Raw genomic sequence first — 16,253 nt, 5'->3', positions numbered from 1 at the left:
TTCTGACAGACTTCGGTGTGATATGTGCATTCAACTCACAGAGTTTAATCTTTCATTTCATGTGGCAGTTTCGAAACACTCTTTTTGTGGAATCTGCAAGTGGCTATTTGGACCGATTATAGGAATTCATTGGGAACGGGACACCCTCACACAAAAAGTAGTGAGAAGCACTTTCACAAACTTCTGTGTGATGTGTGCATTCAATTCAAAGGGCTGAGCTCTTCTTTTGATAGAGCAGTTTTAAAACACTCTTTTTCTGGAATCTGCAAGTGGACATTTGGAGCGCTTTGAGGACTGTGGGGGCAAGGAAATATCTTCACATAACAAGTAGACAGAAGCATTCTCTGAAACTTCTTTGTGGTGTGTGCATTCAACTCACAGAGTTTGAACATTCCTTTTGACAGAGAAGCTTGGAAACACTCTTTTTATAGCATAGGCAAGTGGATATTTGGACCTCTTTTAGGAATTCGTTGGAAACGGGACACCCTCACACAAAAACTAGACAGAAGCATTCTCACAAACTTCTGTGTGACGTGAGCATTCAGCTCGCAGAGCTGAACCTTTCTTTGATAGGGCAGTTTTGAAACACTCTTTTTCTAGAATCTGCAAGTGGACATTTGGAGCGCTTTTAGGCCTGTGGTGGAAAGGAAATATCTTCACTCACAAACTAGACAGATGCATTCTCTGAAACTGCCTTGTGGTGCGTGCATTCAACTCGCAGAGTTGAACATTCCTTTTGAATGAGAAGTTTTGAAACACTCTTTTTGTAGAAACTGCAAGTGAAACCTTGGACTGCTGATGGGAATTCGTAGGAAACGGGACACCTTCACACAAAAACTAGACCAAAGCATTCCCACAAACTTATCTGCGATGTGTGCACTCAGCTCACAAAGTTTAACATTTCTTTTCATGGATTAGTTTTGAAACACTCATTTTGCAGTATATGCAAGTGGTCATTCGGAAAGCTATGAGGCCTATGGTCGAAAAGGTAACACCTTCACCTATAACCTAGAAAGAAGCGTTCTGAGAAACTACTTTGTGTTGTTTGCATTCAACTCACAGAGTGGAACATTCCTTTTCTTAGAGCAGCCATGAAACAATCTTTTTGCATAGTCTGCAATTGGACATTTGGAGAGCTCTGAGGCCTGTGGTGGAAAACGAAATATCTTCACATAAAACCTAGAAAGAAGCATTCTCAGAAACCACTTTGTGATGTGTGCATTCAAGTCACAGGATTGAACATTCCTTTCGTTACAGCGGTTCTGAAACACACTTTTTCTAGAATCTCCATGTGGATATTTGGAACACTTACGGCAATTTGATGGAAACGAGACATCCTCACACAAAAAGAAGACAGAAGCATTCTCACAAACTCCTTTGTGATGTGTGATCTCAACTCACAGATGTGAACCTTCCTTTTGATAGAGCAGTTTCGAAACAATCTTTTTCTAGAATCTGCAAGTGGATATTTGGAGAGATGAGAGGCCTGTGGTTTAAAGGAAATATCTTCACATAACAAGTAGACAAAAGCATTCTCTGAAACGTCTTTGTGGTGTGTGCATTCACCTCACAGAGTTGAGCATTGCTTTTGACAGAGAAGTTTGGAAGCACTCTTTTTATAGTGTCTGCAAGTGGATATTTGGACCCCTTATTGGAATGCGTTGGAAATGGGACACCATCACACGAAAACGAGACAGAAGCATTCTCACAAACTTCTGCATGATGTGAGCATTCAGCTCACAGAGCTGAACCTTTCTTTTGATAGAGCAGTTTTGAAGCACTCTTTTTCCAGATTCTGCAAGTGGACATTTGGAGCGCCTTGAGGCCTGCGGTGGAAAGGAAATATCTTCACATAAAAACTAGACAGAAGCATTCTCTGAAACTTCTTTCTGGTGCGTGAATTAAATTCAGAGAGTTGAACATTCCTTTTGACAGAGAAGTTTTGAAACACTTTTTTTGTAGAATCTGCACGTGGAAATTTGGACCACTTCTAGGAATTCGTTGGAAACGGGACACCTTCACACAAAAACAAGACAGAAGCATTGTGACAGACTTCGGTGTGATATGTGCATTCAACTCACAGAGTTTAATCTTTCATTTCATGTGGCAGTTTCGAAACACTCTTTTTGTGGAATCTGCAAGTGGCTATTTGGACCGATTATAGGAATTCATTGGGAACGGGACACCCTCACACAAAAAGTAGTGAGAAGCACTTTCACAAACTTCTGTGTGATGTGTGCATTCAATTCAAAGGGCTGAGCTCTTCTTTCGATAGAGCAGTTTTAAAACACTCTTTTTCTGGAATCTGCAAGTGGACATTTGGAGCGCTTTGAGGACTGTGGGGGCAAGGAAATATCTTCACATAACAAGTAGACAGAAGCATTCTCTGAAACTTCTTTGTGGTGTGTGCATTCAACTCACAGAGTTTGAACATTCCTTTTGACAGAGAAGCCTGGAAACACTCTTTTTATAGAATAGGCAAGTGGATATTTGGACCTCTTTTAGGAATTCGTTGGAAACGGGACACCCTCACACAAAAACTAGACAGAAGCATTCTCACAAACTTCTGTGTGACGTGAGCATTCAGCTCGCAGAGCTGAACCTTTCTTTGATAGGGCAGTTTTGAAACACTCTTTTTCTAGAATCTGCAAGTGGACATTTGGAGCGCTTTTAGGCCTGTGGTGGAAAGGAAATATCTTCACTCACAAACTAGACAGATGCATTCTCTGAAACTGCCTTGTGGTGCGTGCATTCAACTCACAGAGTTGAACATTCCTTTCGAATGAGAAGTTTTGAAACACTCTTTTTGTAGAAACTGCAAGTGAAACCTTGGACTGCTGATGGGAATTCGTAGGAAACGGGACACCTTCACACAAAAACTAGACCAAAGCATTCCCACAAACTTATCTGCGATGTGTGCACTCAGCTCACAAAGTTTAACATTTCTTTTCATGGATTAGTTTTGAAACACTCATTTTGCAGTATATGCAAGTGGTCATTCGGAAAGCTATGAGGCCTATGGTCGAAAAGGTAACACCTTCACCTATAACCTAGAAAGAAGCGTTCTGAGAAACTACTTTGTGTTGTTTGCATTCAACTCACAGAGTGGAACATTCCTTTTCTTAGAGCAGCCATGAAACAATCTTTTTGCATAGTCTGCAATTGGACATTTGGTGAGCTCTGAGGCCTGTGGTGGAAAACGAAATATCTTCACATAAAACCTAGAAAGAAGCATTCTCAGAAACCACTTTGTGATGTGTGCATTCAAGTCACAGGATTGAACACTCCTTTCGTTACAGCGGTTCTGAAACACACTTTTTCTGGAATCTCCATGTGGATATTTGGAACACTTACGGCAATTTGATGGAAACGAGACATCCTCACACAAAAAGAAGACAGAAGCATTCTCACAAACTCCTTTGTGATGTGTGATCTCAACTCACAGATGTGAACCTTCCTTTTGATAGAGCAGTTTTGAAACAATCTTTTTCTAGAATCTGCAAGTGGATATTTGGAGAGATGAGAGGCCTGTGGTTTAAAGGAAATATCTTCACATAACAGGTAGACAAAAGCATTCTCTGAAACGTCTTTGTGGTGTGTGCATTCACCTCACAGAGTTGAGCATTGCTTTTGACAGAGAAGTTTGGAAGCACTCTTTTTATAGTGTCTGCAAGTGGATATTTGGACCCCTTATTGGCATGCGTTGTAAATGGGACACCATCACACGAAAACGAGACAGAAGCATTCTCACAAACTTCTGCATGATGTGAGCATTCAGCTCACAGAGCTGAACCTTTCTTTTGATAGAGCAGTTTTGAAGCACTCTTTTTCCAGATTCTGCAAGTGGACATTTGGAGCGCCTTGAGGCCTGCGGTGGAAAGGAAATATCTTCACATAAAAACTAGACAGAAGCATTCTCTGAAACTTCTTTCTGGTGCGTGAATTAAATTCAGAGAGTTGAACATTCCTTTTGACAGAGAAGTTTTGAAACACTTTTTTTGTAGAATCTGCACGTGGAAATTTGGACCACTTCTAGGAATTCGTTGGAAACGGGACACCTTCACACAAAAACAAGACAGAAGCATTCTGACAGACTTCGGTGTGATATGTGCATTCAACTCACAGAGTTTAATCTTTCATTTCATGTGGCAGTTTCGAAACACTCTTTTTGTGGAATCTGCAAGTGGCTATTTGGACCGATTATAGGAATTCATTGGGAACGGGACACCCTCACACAAAAAGTAGTGAGAAGCACTTTCACAAACTTCTGTGTGATGTGTGCATTCAATTCAAAGGGCTGAGCTCTTCTTTTGATAGAGCAGTTTTAAAACACTCTTTTTCTGGAATCTGCAAGTGGACATTTGGAGCGCTTTGAGGACTGTGGGGGCAAGGAAATATCTTCACATAACAAGTAGACAGAAGCATTCTCTGAAACTTCTTTGTGGTGTGTGCATTCAACTCACAGAGTTTGAACATTCCTTTTGACAGAGAAGCTTGGAAACACTCTTTTTATAGAATAGGCAAGTGGATATTTGGACCTCTTTTAGGAATTCGTTGGAAACGGGACACCCTCACACAAAAACTAGACAGAAGCATTCTCACAAACTTCTGTGTGACGTGAGCATTCAGCTCGCAGAGCTGAACCTTTCTTTGATAGGGCAGTTTTGAAACACTCTTTTTCTAGAATCTGCAAGTGGACATTTGGAGCGCTTTTAGGCCTGTGGTGGAAAGGAAATATCTTCACTCACAAACTAGACAGATGCATTCTCTGAAACTGCCTTGTGGTGCGTGCATTCAACTCACAGAGTTGAACATTCCTTTCGAATGAGAAGTTTTGAAACACTCTTTTTGTAGAAACTGCAAGTGAAACCTTGGACTGCTGATGGGAATTCGTAGGAAACGGGACACCTTCACACAAAAACTAGACCAAAGCATTCCCACAAACTTATCTGCGATGTGTGCACTCAGCTCACAAAGTTTAACATTTCTTTTCATGGATTAGTTTTGAAACACTCATTTTGCAGTATATGCAAGTGGTCATTCGGAAAGCTATGAGGCCTATGGTCGAAAAGGTAACACCTTCACCTATAACCTAGAAAGAAGCGTTCTGAGAAACTACTTTGTGTTGTTTGCATTCAACTCACAGAGTGGAACATTCCTTTTCTTAGAGCAGCCATGAAACAATCTTTTTGCATAGTCTGCAATTGGACATTTGGTGAGCTCTGAGGCCTGTGGTGGAAAACGAAATATCTTCACATAAAACCTAGAAAGAAGCATTCTCAGAAACCACTTTGTGATGTGTGCATTCAAGTCACAGGATTGAACACTCCTTTCGTTACAGCGGTTCTGAAACACACTTTTCTGGAATCTCCATGTGGATATTTGGAACACTTACGGCAATTTGATGGAAACGAGACATCCTCACACAAAAAGAAGACAGAAGCATTCTCACAAACTCCTTTGTGATGTGTGATCTCAACTCACAGATGTGAACCTTCCTTTTGATAGAGCAGTTTCGAAACAATCTTTTTCTAGAATCTGCAAGTGGATATTTGGAGAGATGAGAGGCCTGTGGTTTAAAGGAAATATCTTCACATAACAGGTAGACAAAAGCATTCTCTGAAACGTCTTTGTGGTGTGTGCATTCACCTCACAGAGTTGAGCATTGCTTTTGACAGAGAAGTTTGGAAGCACTCTTTTTATAGTGTCTGCAAGTGGATATTTGGACCCCTTATTGGCATGCGTTGTAAATGGGACACCATCACACGAAAACGAGACAGAAGCATTCTCACAAACTTCTGCATGATGTGAGCATTCAGCTCACAGAGCTGAACCTTTCTTTTGATAGAGCAGTTTTGAAGCACTCTTTTTCCAGATTCTGCAAGTGGACATTTGGAGCGCCTTGAGGCCTGCGGTGGAAAGGAAATATCTTCACATAAAAACTAGACAGAAGCATTCTCTGAAACTTCTTTCTGGTGCGTGAATTAAATTCAGAGAGTTGAACATTCCTTTTGACAGAGAAGTTTTGAAACACTTTTTTTGTAGAATCTGCACGTGGAAATTTGGACCACTTCTAGGAATTCGTTGGAAACGGGACACCTTCACACAAAAACAAGACAGAAGCATTCTGACAGACTTCGGTGTGATATGTGCATTCAACTCACAGAGTTTAATCTTTCATTTCATGTGGCAGTTTCGAAACACTCTTTTTGTGGAATCTGCAAGTGGCTATTTGGACCGATTATAGGAATTCATTGGGAATGGGACACCCTCACACAAAAAGTAGTGAGAAGCACTTTCACAAACTTCTGTGTGATGTGTGCATTCAATTCAAAGGGCTGAGCTCTTCTTTTGATAGAGCAGTTTTAAAACACTCTTTTTCTGGAATCTGCAAGTGGACATTTGGAGCGCTTTGAGGACTGTGGGGGCAAGGAAATATCTTCACATAACAAGTAGACAGAAGCATTCTCTGAAACTTCTTTGTGGTGTGTGCATTCAACTCACAGAGTTTGAACATTCCTTTTGACAGAGAAGCTTGGAAACACTCTTTTTATAGCATAGGCAAGTGGATATTTGGACCTCTTTTAGGAATTGGTTGGAAACGGGACACCCTCACACAAAAACTAGACAGAAGCATTCTCACAAACTTCTGTGTGACGTGAGCATTCAGCTCGCAGAGCTGAACCTTTCTTTGATAGGGCAGTTTTGAAACACTCTTTTTCTAGAATCTGCAAGTGGACATTTGGAGCGCTTTTAGGCCTGTGGTGGAAAGGAAATATCTTCACTCACAAACTAGACAGATGCATTCTCTGAAACTGCCTTGTGGTGCGTGCATTCAACTCACAGAGTTGAACATTCCTTTCGAATGAGAAGTTTTGAAACACTCTTTTTGTAGAAACTGCAAGTGAAACCTTGGACTGCTGATGGGAATTCGTTGGAAACGGGACACCTTCACACAAAAACTAGACCAAAGCATTCCCACAAACTTATCTGCGATGTGTGCACTCAGCTCACAAAGTTTAACATTTCTTTTCATGGATTAGTTTTGAAACACTCATTTTGCAGTATATACAAGTGGTCATTCGGAAAGCTATGAGGCCTATGGTCGAAAAGGTAACACCTTCACCTATAACCTAGAAAGAAGCGTTCTGAGAAACTACTTTGTGTTGTTTGCATTCAACTCACAGAGTGGAACATTCCTTTTCTTAGAGCAGCCATGAAACAATCTTTTTGCATAGTCTGCAATTGGACATTTGGAGAGCTCTGAGGCCTGTGGTGGAAAACGAAATATCTTCACATAAAACCTAGAAAGAAGCATTCTCAGAAACCACTTTGTGATGTGTGCATTCAAGTCACAGGATTGAACATTCCTTTCGTTACAGCGGTTCTGAAACACACTTTTTCTAGAATCTCCATGTGGATATTTGGAACACTTACGGCAATTTGATGGAAACGAGACATCCTCACACAAAAAGGAGACAGAAGCATTCTCACAAACTCCTTTGTGATGTGTGATCTCAACTCACAGATGTGAACCTTCCTTTTGATAGAGCAGTTTCGAAACAATCTTTTTCTAGAATCTGCAAGTGGATATTTGGAGAGATGAGAGGCCTGTGGTTTAAAGGAAATATCTTCACATAACAAGTAGACAAAAGCATTCTCTGAAACGTCTTTGTGGTGTGTGCATTCACCTCACAGAGTTGAGCATTGCTTTTGACAGAGAAGTTTGGAAGCACTCTTTTTATAGTGTCTGCAAGTGGATATTTGGACCCCTTATTGGAATGCGTTGGAAATGGGACACCATCACACGAAAACGAGACAGAAGCATTCTCACAAACATCTGCATGATGTGAGCATTCAGCTCACAGAGCTGAACCTTTCTTTTGATAGAGCAGTTTTGAAGCACTCTTTTTCCAGATTCTGCAAGTGGACATTTGGAGCGCCTTGAGGCCTGCGGTGGAAAGGAAATATCTTCACATAAAAACTAGACAGAAGCATTCTCTGAAACTTCTTTCTGGTGCGTGAATTAAATTCAGAGAGTTGAACATTCCTTTTGACAGAGAAGTTTTGAAACACTTTTTTTGTAGAATCTGCACGTGGAAATTTGGACCACTTCTAGGAATTCGTTGGAAACGGGACACCTTCACACAAAAACAAGACAGAAGCATTCTGACAGACTTCGGTGTGATATGTGCATTCAACTCACAGAGTTTAATCTTTCATTTCATGTGGCAGTTTCGAAACACTCTTTTTGTGGAATCTGCAAGTGGCTATTTGGACCGATTATAGGAATTCATTGGGAACGGGACACCCTCACACAAAAAGTAGTGAGAAGCACTTTCACAAACTTCTGTGTGATGTGTGCATTCAATTCAAAGGGCTGAGCTCTTCTTTCGATAGAGCAGTTTTAAAACACTCTTTTTCTGGAATCTGCAAGTGGACATTTGGAGCGCTTTGAGGACTGTGGGGGCAAGGAAATATCTTCACATAACAAGTAGACAGAAGCATTCTCTGAAACTTCTTTGTGGTGTGTGCATTCAACTCACAGAGTTTGAACATTCCTTTTGACAGAGAAGCTTGGAAACACTCTTTTTATAGAATAGGCAAGTGGATATTTGGACCTCTTTTAGGAATTCGTTGGAAACGGGACACCCTCACACAAAAACTAGACAGAAGCATTCTCACAAACTTCTGTGTGACGTGAGCATTCAGCTCGCAGAGCTGAACCTTTCTTTGATAGGGCAGTTTTGAAACACTCTTTTTCTAGAATCTGCAAGTGGACATTTGGAGCGCTTTTAGGCCTGTGGTGGAAAGGAAATATCTTCACTCACAAACTAGACAGATGCATTCTCTGAAACTGCCTTGTGGTGCGTGCATTCAACTCACAGAGTTGAACATTCCTTTCGAATGAGAAGTTTTGAAACACTCTTTTTGTAGAAACTGCAAGTGAAACCTTGGACTGCTGATGGGAATTCGTTGGAAACGGGACACCTTCACACAAAAACTAGACCAAAGCATTCCCACAAACTTATCTGCGATGTGTGCACTCAGCTCACAAAGTTTAACATTTCTTTTCATGGATTAGTTTTGAAACACTCATTTTGCAGTATATGCAAGTGGTCATTCGGAAAGCTATGAGGCCTATGGTCGAAAAGGTAACACCTTCACCTATAACCTAGAAAGAAGCGTTCTGAGAAACTACTTTGTGTTGTTTGCATTCAACTCACAGAGTGGAACATTCCTTTTCTTAGAGCAGCCATGAAACAATCTTTTTGCATAGTCTGCAATTGGACATTTGGAGAGCTCTGAGGCCTGTGGTGGAAAACGAAATATCTTCACATAAAACCTAGAAAGAAGCATTCTCAGAAACCACTTTGTGATGTGTGCATTCAAGTCACAGGATTGAACATTCCTTTCGTTACAGCGGTTCTGAAACACACATTTTCTAGAATCTCCATGTGGATATTTGGAACACTTACGGCAATTTGATGGAAACGAGACATCCTCACACAAAAAGGAGACAGAAGCATTCTCACAAACTCCTTTGTGATGTGTGATCTCAACTCACAGATGTGAACCTTCCTTTTGATAGAGCAGTTTCGAAACAATCTTTTTCTAGAATCTGCAAGTGGATATTTGGAGCGATGAGAGGCCTGTGGTTTAAAGGAAATATCTTCACATATCAAGTAGACAAAAGCATTCTCTGAAACGTCTTTGTGGTGTGTGCATTCACCTCACAGAGTTGAGCATTGCTTTTGACAGAGAAGTTTGGAAGCACTCTTTTTATAGTGTCTGCAAGTGGATATTTGGACCCCTTATTGGAATGCGTTGGAAATGGGACACCATCACACGAAAACGAGACAGAAGCATTCTCACAAACTTCTGCATGATGTGAGCATTCAGCTCACAGAGCTGAACCTTTCTTTTGATAGAGCAGTTTTGAAGCACTCTTTTTCCAGATTCTGCAAGTGGACATTTGGAGCGCCTTGAGGCCTGCGGTGGAAAGGAAATATCTTCACATAAAAACTAGACAGAAGCATTCTCTGAAACTTCTTTCTGGTGCGTGAATTAAATTCAGAGAGTTGAACATTCCTTTTGACAGAGAAGTTTTGAAACACTTTTTTTGTAGAATCTGCACGTGGAAATTTGGACCACTTCTAGGAATTCGTTGGAAACGGGACACCTTCACACAAAAACAAGACAGAAGCATTCTGACAGACTTCGGTGTGATATGTGCATTCAACTCACAGAGTTTAATCTTTCATTTCATGTGGCAGTTTCGAAACACTCTTTTTGTGGAATCTGCAAGTGGCTATTTGGACCGATTATAGGAATTCATTGGGAACGGGACACCCTCACACAAAAAGTAGTGAGAAGCACTTTCACAAACTTCTGTGTGATGTGTGCATTCAATTCAAAGGGCTGAGCTCTTCTTTTGATAGAGCAGTTTTAAAACACTCTTTTTCTGGAATCTGCAAGTGGACATTTGGAGCGCTTTGAGGACTGTGGGGGCAAGGAAATATCTTCACATAACAAGTAGACAGAAGCATTCTCTGAAACTTCTTTGTGGTGTGTGCATTCAACTCACAGAGTTTGAACATTCCTTTTGACAGAGAAGCTTGGAAACACTCTTTTTATAGCATAGGCAAGTGGATATTTGGACCTCTTTTAGGAATTGGTTGGAAACGGGACACCCTCACACAAAAACTAGACAGAAGCATTCTCACAAACTTCTGTGTGACGTGAGCATTCAGCTCGCAGAGCTGAACCTTTCTTTGATAGGGCAGTTTTGAAACACTCTTTTTCTAGAATCTGCAAGTGGACATTTGGAGCGCTTTTAGGCCTGTGGTGGAAAGGAAATATCTTCACTCACAAACTAGACAGATGCATTCTCTGAAACTGCCTTGTGGTGCGTGCATTCAACTCGCAGAGTTGAACATTCCTTTTGAATGAGAAGTTTTGAAACACTCTTTTTGTAGAAACTGCAAGTGAAACCTTGGACTGCTGATGGGAATTCGTAGGAAACGGGACACCTTCACACAAAAACTAGACCAAAGCATTCCCACAAACTTATCTGCGATGTGTGCACTCAGCTCACAAAGTTTAACATTTCTTTTCATGGATTAGTTTTGAAACACTCATTTTGCAGTATATGCAAGTGGTCATTCGGAAAGCTATGAGGCCTATGGTCGAAAAGGTAACACCTTCACCTATAACCTAGAAAGAAGCGTTCTGAGAAACTACTTTGTGTTGTTTGCATTCAACTCACAGAGTGGAACATTCCTTTTCTTAGAGCAGCCATGAAACAATCTTTTTGCATAGTCTGCAATTGGACATTTGGTGAGCTCTGAGGCCTGTGGTGGAAAACGAAATATCTTCACATAAAACCTAGAAAGAAGCATTCTCAGAAACCACTTTGTGATGTGTGCATTCAAGTCACAGGATTGAACACTCCTTTCGTTACAGCGGTTCTGAAACACACTTTTCTGGAATCTCCATGTGGATATTTGGAACACTTACGGCAATTTGATGGAAACGAGACATCCTCACACAAAAAGAAGACAGAAGCATTCTCACAAACTCCTTTGTGATGTGTGATCTCAACTCACAGATGTGAACCTTCCTTTTGATAGAGCAGTTTCGAAACAATCTTTTTCTAGAATCTGCAAGTGGATATTTGGAGAGATGAGAGGCCTGTGGTTTAAAGGAAATATCTTCACATAACAGGTAGACAAAAGCATTCTCTGAAACGTCTTTGTGGTGTGTGCATTCACCTCACAGAGTTGAGCATTGCTTTTGACAGAGAAGTTTGGAAGCACTCTTTTTATAGTGTCTGCAAGTGGATATTTGGACCCCTTATTGGCATGCGTTGTAAATGGGACACCATCACACGAAAACGAGACAGAAGCATTCTCACAAACTTCTGCATGATGTGAGCATTCAGCTCACAGAGCTGAACCTTTCTTTTGATAGAGCAGTTTTGAAGCACTCTTTTTCCAGATTCTGCAAGTGGACATTTGGAGCGCCTTGAGGCCTGCGGTGGAAAGGAAATATCTTCACATAAAAACTAGACAGAAGCATTCTCTGAAACTTCTTTCTGGTGCGTGAATTAAATTCAGAGAGTTGAACATTCCTTTTGACAGAGAAGTTTTGAAACACTTTTTTTGTAGAATCTGCACGTGGAAATTTGGACCACTTCTAGGAATTCGTTGGAAACGGGACACCTTCACACAAAAACAAGACAGAAGCATTCTGACAGACTTCGGTGTGATATGTGCATTCAACTCACAGAGTTTAATCTTTCATTTCATGTGGCAGTTTCGAAACACTCTTTTTGTGGAATCTGCAAGTGGCTATTTGGACCGATTATAGGAATTCATTGGGAACGGGACACCCTCACACAAAAAGTAGTGAGAAGCACTTTCACAAACTTCTGTGTGATGTGTGCATTCAATTCAAAGGGCTGAGCTCTTCTTTTGATAGAGCAGTTTTAAAACACTCTTTTTCTGGAATCTGCAAGTGGACATTTGGAGCGCTTTGAGGACTGTGGGGGCAAGGAAATATCTTCACATAACAAGTAGACAGAAGCATTCTCTGAAACTTCTTTGTGGTGTGTGCATTCAACTCACAGAGTTTGAACATTCCTTTTGACAGAGAAGCTTGGAAACACTCTTTTTATAGCATAGGCAAGTGGATATTTGGACCTCTTTTAGGAATTGGTTGGAAACGGGACACCCTCACACAAAAACTAGACAGAAGCATTCTCACAAACTTCTGTGTGACGTGAGCATTCAGCTCGCAGAGCTGAACCTTTCTTTGATAGGGCAGTTTTGAAACACTCTTTTTCTAGAATCTGCAAGTGGACATTTGGAGCGCTTTTAGGCCTGTGGTGGAAAGGAAATATCTTCACTCACAAACTAGACAGATGCATTCTCTGAAACTGCCTTGTGGTGCGTGCATTCAACTCACAGAGTTGAACATTCCTTTCGAATGAGAAGTTTTGAAACACTCTTTTTGTAGAAACTGCAAGTGAAACCTTGGACTGCTGATGGGAATTCGTTGGAAACGGGACACCTTCACACAAAAACTAGACCAAAGCATTCCCACAAACTTATCTGCGATGTGTGCACTCAGCTCACAAAGTTTAACATTTCTTTTCATGGATTAGTTTTGAAACACTCATTTTGCAGTATATACAAGTGGTCATTCGGAAAGCTATGAGGCCTATGGTCGAAAAGGTAACACCTTCACCTATAACCTAGAAAGAAGCGTTCTGAGAAACTACTTTGTGTTGTTTGCATTCAACTCACAGAGTGGAACATTCCTTTTCTTAGAGCAGCCATGAAACAATCTTTTTGCATAGTCTGCAATTGGACATTTGGAGAGCTCTGAGGCCTGTGGTGGAAAACGAAATATCTTCACATAAAACCTAGAAAGAAGCATTCTCAGAAACCACTTTGTGATGTGTGCATTCAAGTCACAGGATTGAACATTCCTTTCGTTACAGCGGTTCTGAAACACACTTTTTCTAGAATCTCCATGTGGATATTTGGAACACTTACGGCAATTTGATGGAAACGAGACATCCTCACACAAAAAGGAGACAGAAGCATTCTCACAAACTCCTTTGTGATGTGTGATCTCAACTCACAGATGTGAACCTTCCTTTTGATAGAGCAGTTTCGAAACAATCTTTTTCTAGAATCTGCAAGTGGATATTTGGAGAGATGAGAGGCCTGTGGTTTAAAGGAAATATCTTCACATAACAAGTAGACAAAAGCATTCTCTGAAACGTCTTTGTGGTGTGTGCATTCACCTCACAGAGTTGAGCATTGCTTTTGACAGAGAAGTTTGGAAGCACTCTTTTTATAGTGTCTGCAAGTGGATATTTGGACCCCTTATTGGAATGCGTTGGAAATGGGACACCATCACACGAAAACGAGACAGAAGCATTCTCACAAACATCTGCATGATGTGAGCATTCAGCTCACAGAGCTGAACCTTTCTTTTGATAGAGCAGTTTTGAAGCACTCTTTTTCCAGATTCTGCAAGTGGACATTTGGAGCGCCTTGAGGCCTGCGGTGGAAAGGAAATATCTTCACATAAAAACTAGACAGAAGCATTCTCTGAAACTTCTTTCTGGTGCGTGAATTAAATTCAGAGAGTTGAACATTCCTTTTGACAGAGAAGTTTTGAAACACTTTTTTTGTAGAATCTGCACGTGGAAATTTGGACCACTTCTAGGAATTCGTTGGAAACGGGACACCTTCACACAAAAACAAGACAGAAGCATTCTGACAGACTTCGGTGTGATATGTGCATTCAACTCACAGAGTTTAATCTTTCATTTCATGTGGCAGTTTCGAAACACTCTTTTTGTGGAATCTGCAAGTGGCTATTTGGACCGATTATAGGAATTCATTGGGAACGGGACACCCTCACACAAAAAGTAGTGAGAAGCACTTTCACAAACTTCTGTGTGATGTGTGCATTCAATTCAAAGGGCTGAGCTCTTCTTTCGATAGAGCAGTTTTAAAACACTCTTTTTCTGGAATCTGCAAGTGGACATTTGGAGCGCTTTGAGGACTGTGGGGGCAAGGAAATATCTTCACATAACAAGTAGACAGAAGCATTCTCTGAAACTTCTTTGTGGTGTGTGCATTCAACTCACAGAGTTTGAACATTCCTTTTGACAGAGAAGCTTGGAAACACTCTTTTTATAGAATAGGCAAGTGGATATTTGGACCTCTTTTAGGAATTCGTTGGAAACGGGACACCCTCACACAAAAACTAGACAGAAGCATTCTCACAAACTTCTGTGTGAAGTGAGCATTCAGCTCGCAGAGCTGAACCTTTCTTTGATAGGGCAGTTTTGAAACACTCTTTTTCTAGAATCTGCAAGTGGACATTTGGAGCGCTTTTAGGCCTGTGGTGGAAAGGAAATATCTTCACTCACAAACTAGACAGATGCATTCTCTGAAACTGCCTTGTGGTGCGTGCATTCAACTCACAGAGTTGAACATTCCTTTCGAATGAGAAGTTTTGAAACACTCTTTTTGTAGAAACTGCAAGTGAAACCTTGGACTGCTGATGGGAATTCGTTGGAAACGGGACACCTTCACACAAAAACTAGACCAAAGCATTCCCACAAACTTATCTGCGATGTGTGCACTCAGCTCACAAAGTTTAACATTTCTTTTCATGGATTAGTTTTGAAACACTCATTTTGCAGCATATGCAAGTGGTCATTCGGAAAGCTATGAGGCCTATGGTCGAAAAGGTAACACCTTCACCTATAACCTAGAAAGAAGCGTTCTGAGAAACTACTTTGTGTTGTTTGCATTCAACTCACAGAGTGGAACATTCCTTTTCTTAGAGCAGCCATGAAACAATCTTTTTGCATAGTCTGCAATTGGACATTTGGAGAGCTCTGAGGCCTGTGGTGGAAAACGAAATATCTTCACATAAAACCTAGAAAGAAGCATTCTCAGAAACCACTTTGTGATGTGTGCATTCAAGTCACAGGATTGAACATTCCTTTCGTTACAGCGGTTCTGAAACACACATTTTCTAGAATCTCCATGTGGATATTTGGAACACTTACGGCAATTTGATGGAAACGAGACATCCTCACACAAAAAGGAGACAGAAGCATTCTCACAAACTCCTTTGTGATGTGTGATCTCAACTCACAGATGTGAACCTTCCTTTTGATAGAGCAGTTTCGAAACAATCTTTTTCTAGAATCTGCAAGTGGATATTTGGAGCGATGAGAGGCCTGTGGTTTAAAGGAAATATCTTCACATAACAAGTAGACAAAAGCATTCTCTGAAACGTCTTTGTGGTGTGTGCATTCACCTCACAGAGTTGAGCATTGCTTTTGACAGAGAAGTTTGGAAGCACTCTTTTTATAGTGTCTGCAAGTGGATATTTGGACCCCTTATTGGAATGCGTTGGAAATGGGACACCATCACACGAAAACGAGACAGAAGCATTCTCACAAACTTCTGCATGATGTGAGCATTCAGCTCACAGAGCTGAACCTTTCTTTTGATAGAGCAGTTTTGAAGCACTCTTTTTCCAGATTCTGCAAGTGGACATTTGGAGCGCCTTGAGGCCTGCGGTGGAAAGGAAATATCTTCACATAAAAACTAGACAGAAGCATTCTCTGAAACTTCTTTCTGGTGCGTGAATTAAATTCAGAGAGTTGAACATTCCTTTTGACAGAGAAGTTTTGAAACACTTTTTTTGTA

This window comes from Pongo pygmaeus, chromosome 18 (assembly GCF_028885625.2).
Source record: "Pongo pygmaeus isolate AG05252 chromosome 18, NHGRI_mPonPyg2-v2.0_pri, whole genome shotgun sequence".
Taxonomy (NCBI): Eukaryota; Metazoa; Chordata; class Mammalia; order Primates; family Hominidae; genus Pongo; species Pongo pygmaeus.
This window is presented reverse-complemented; position numbering follows the sequence as displayed.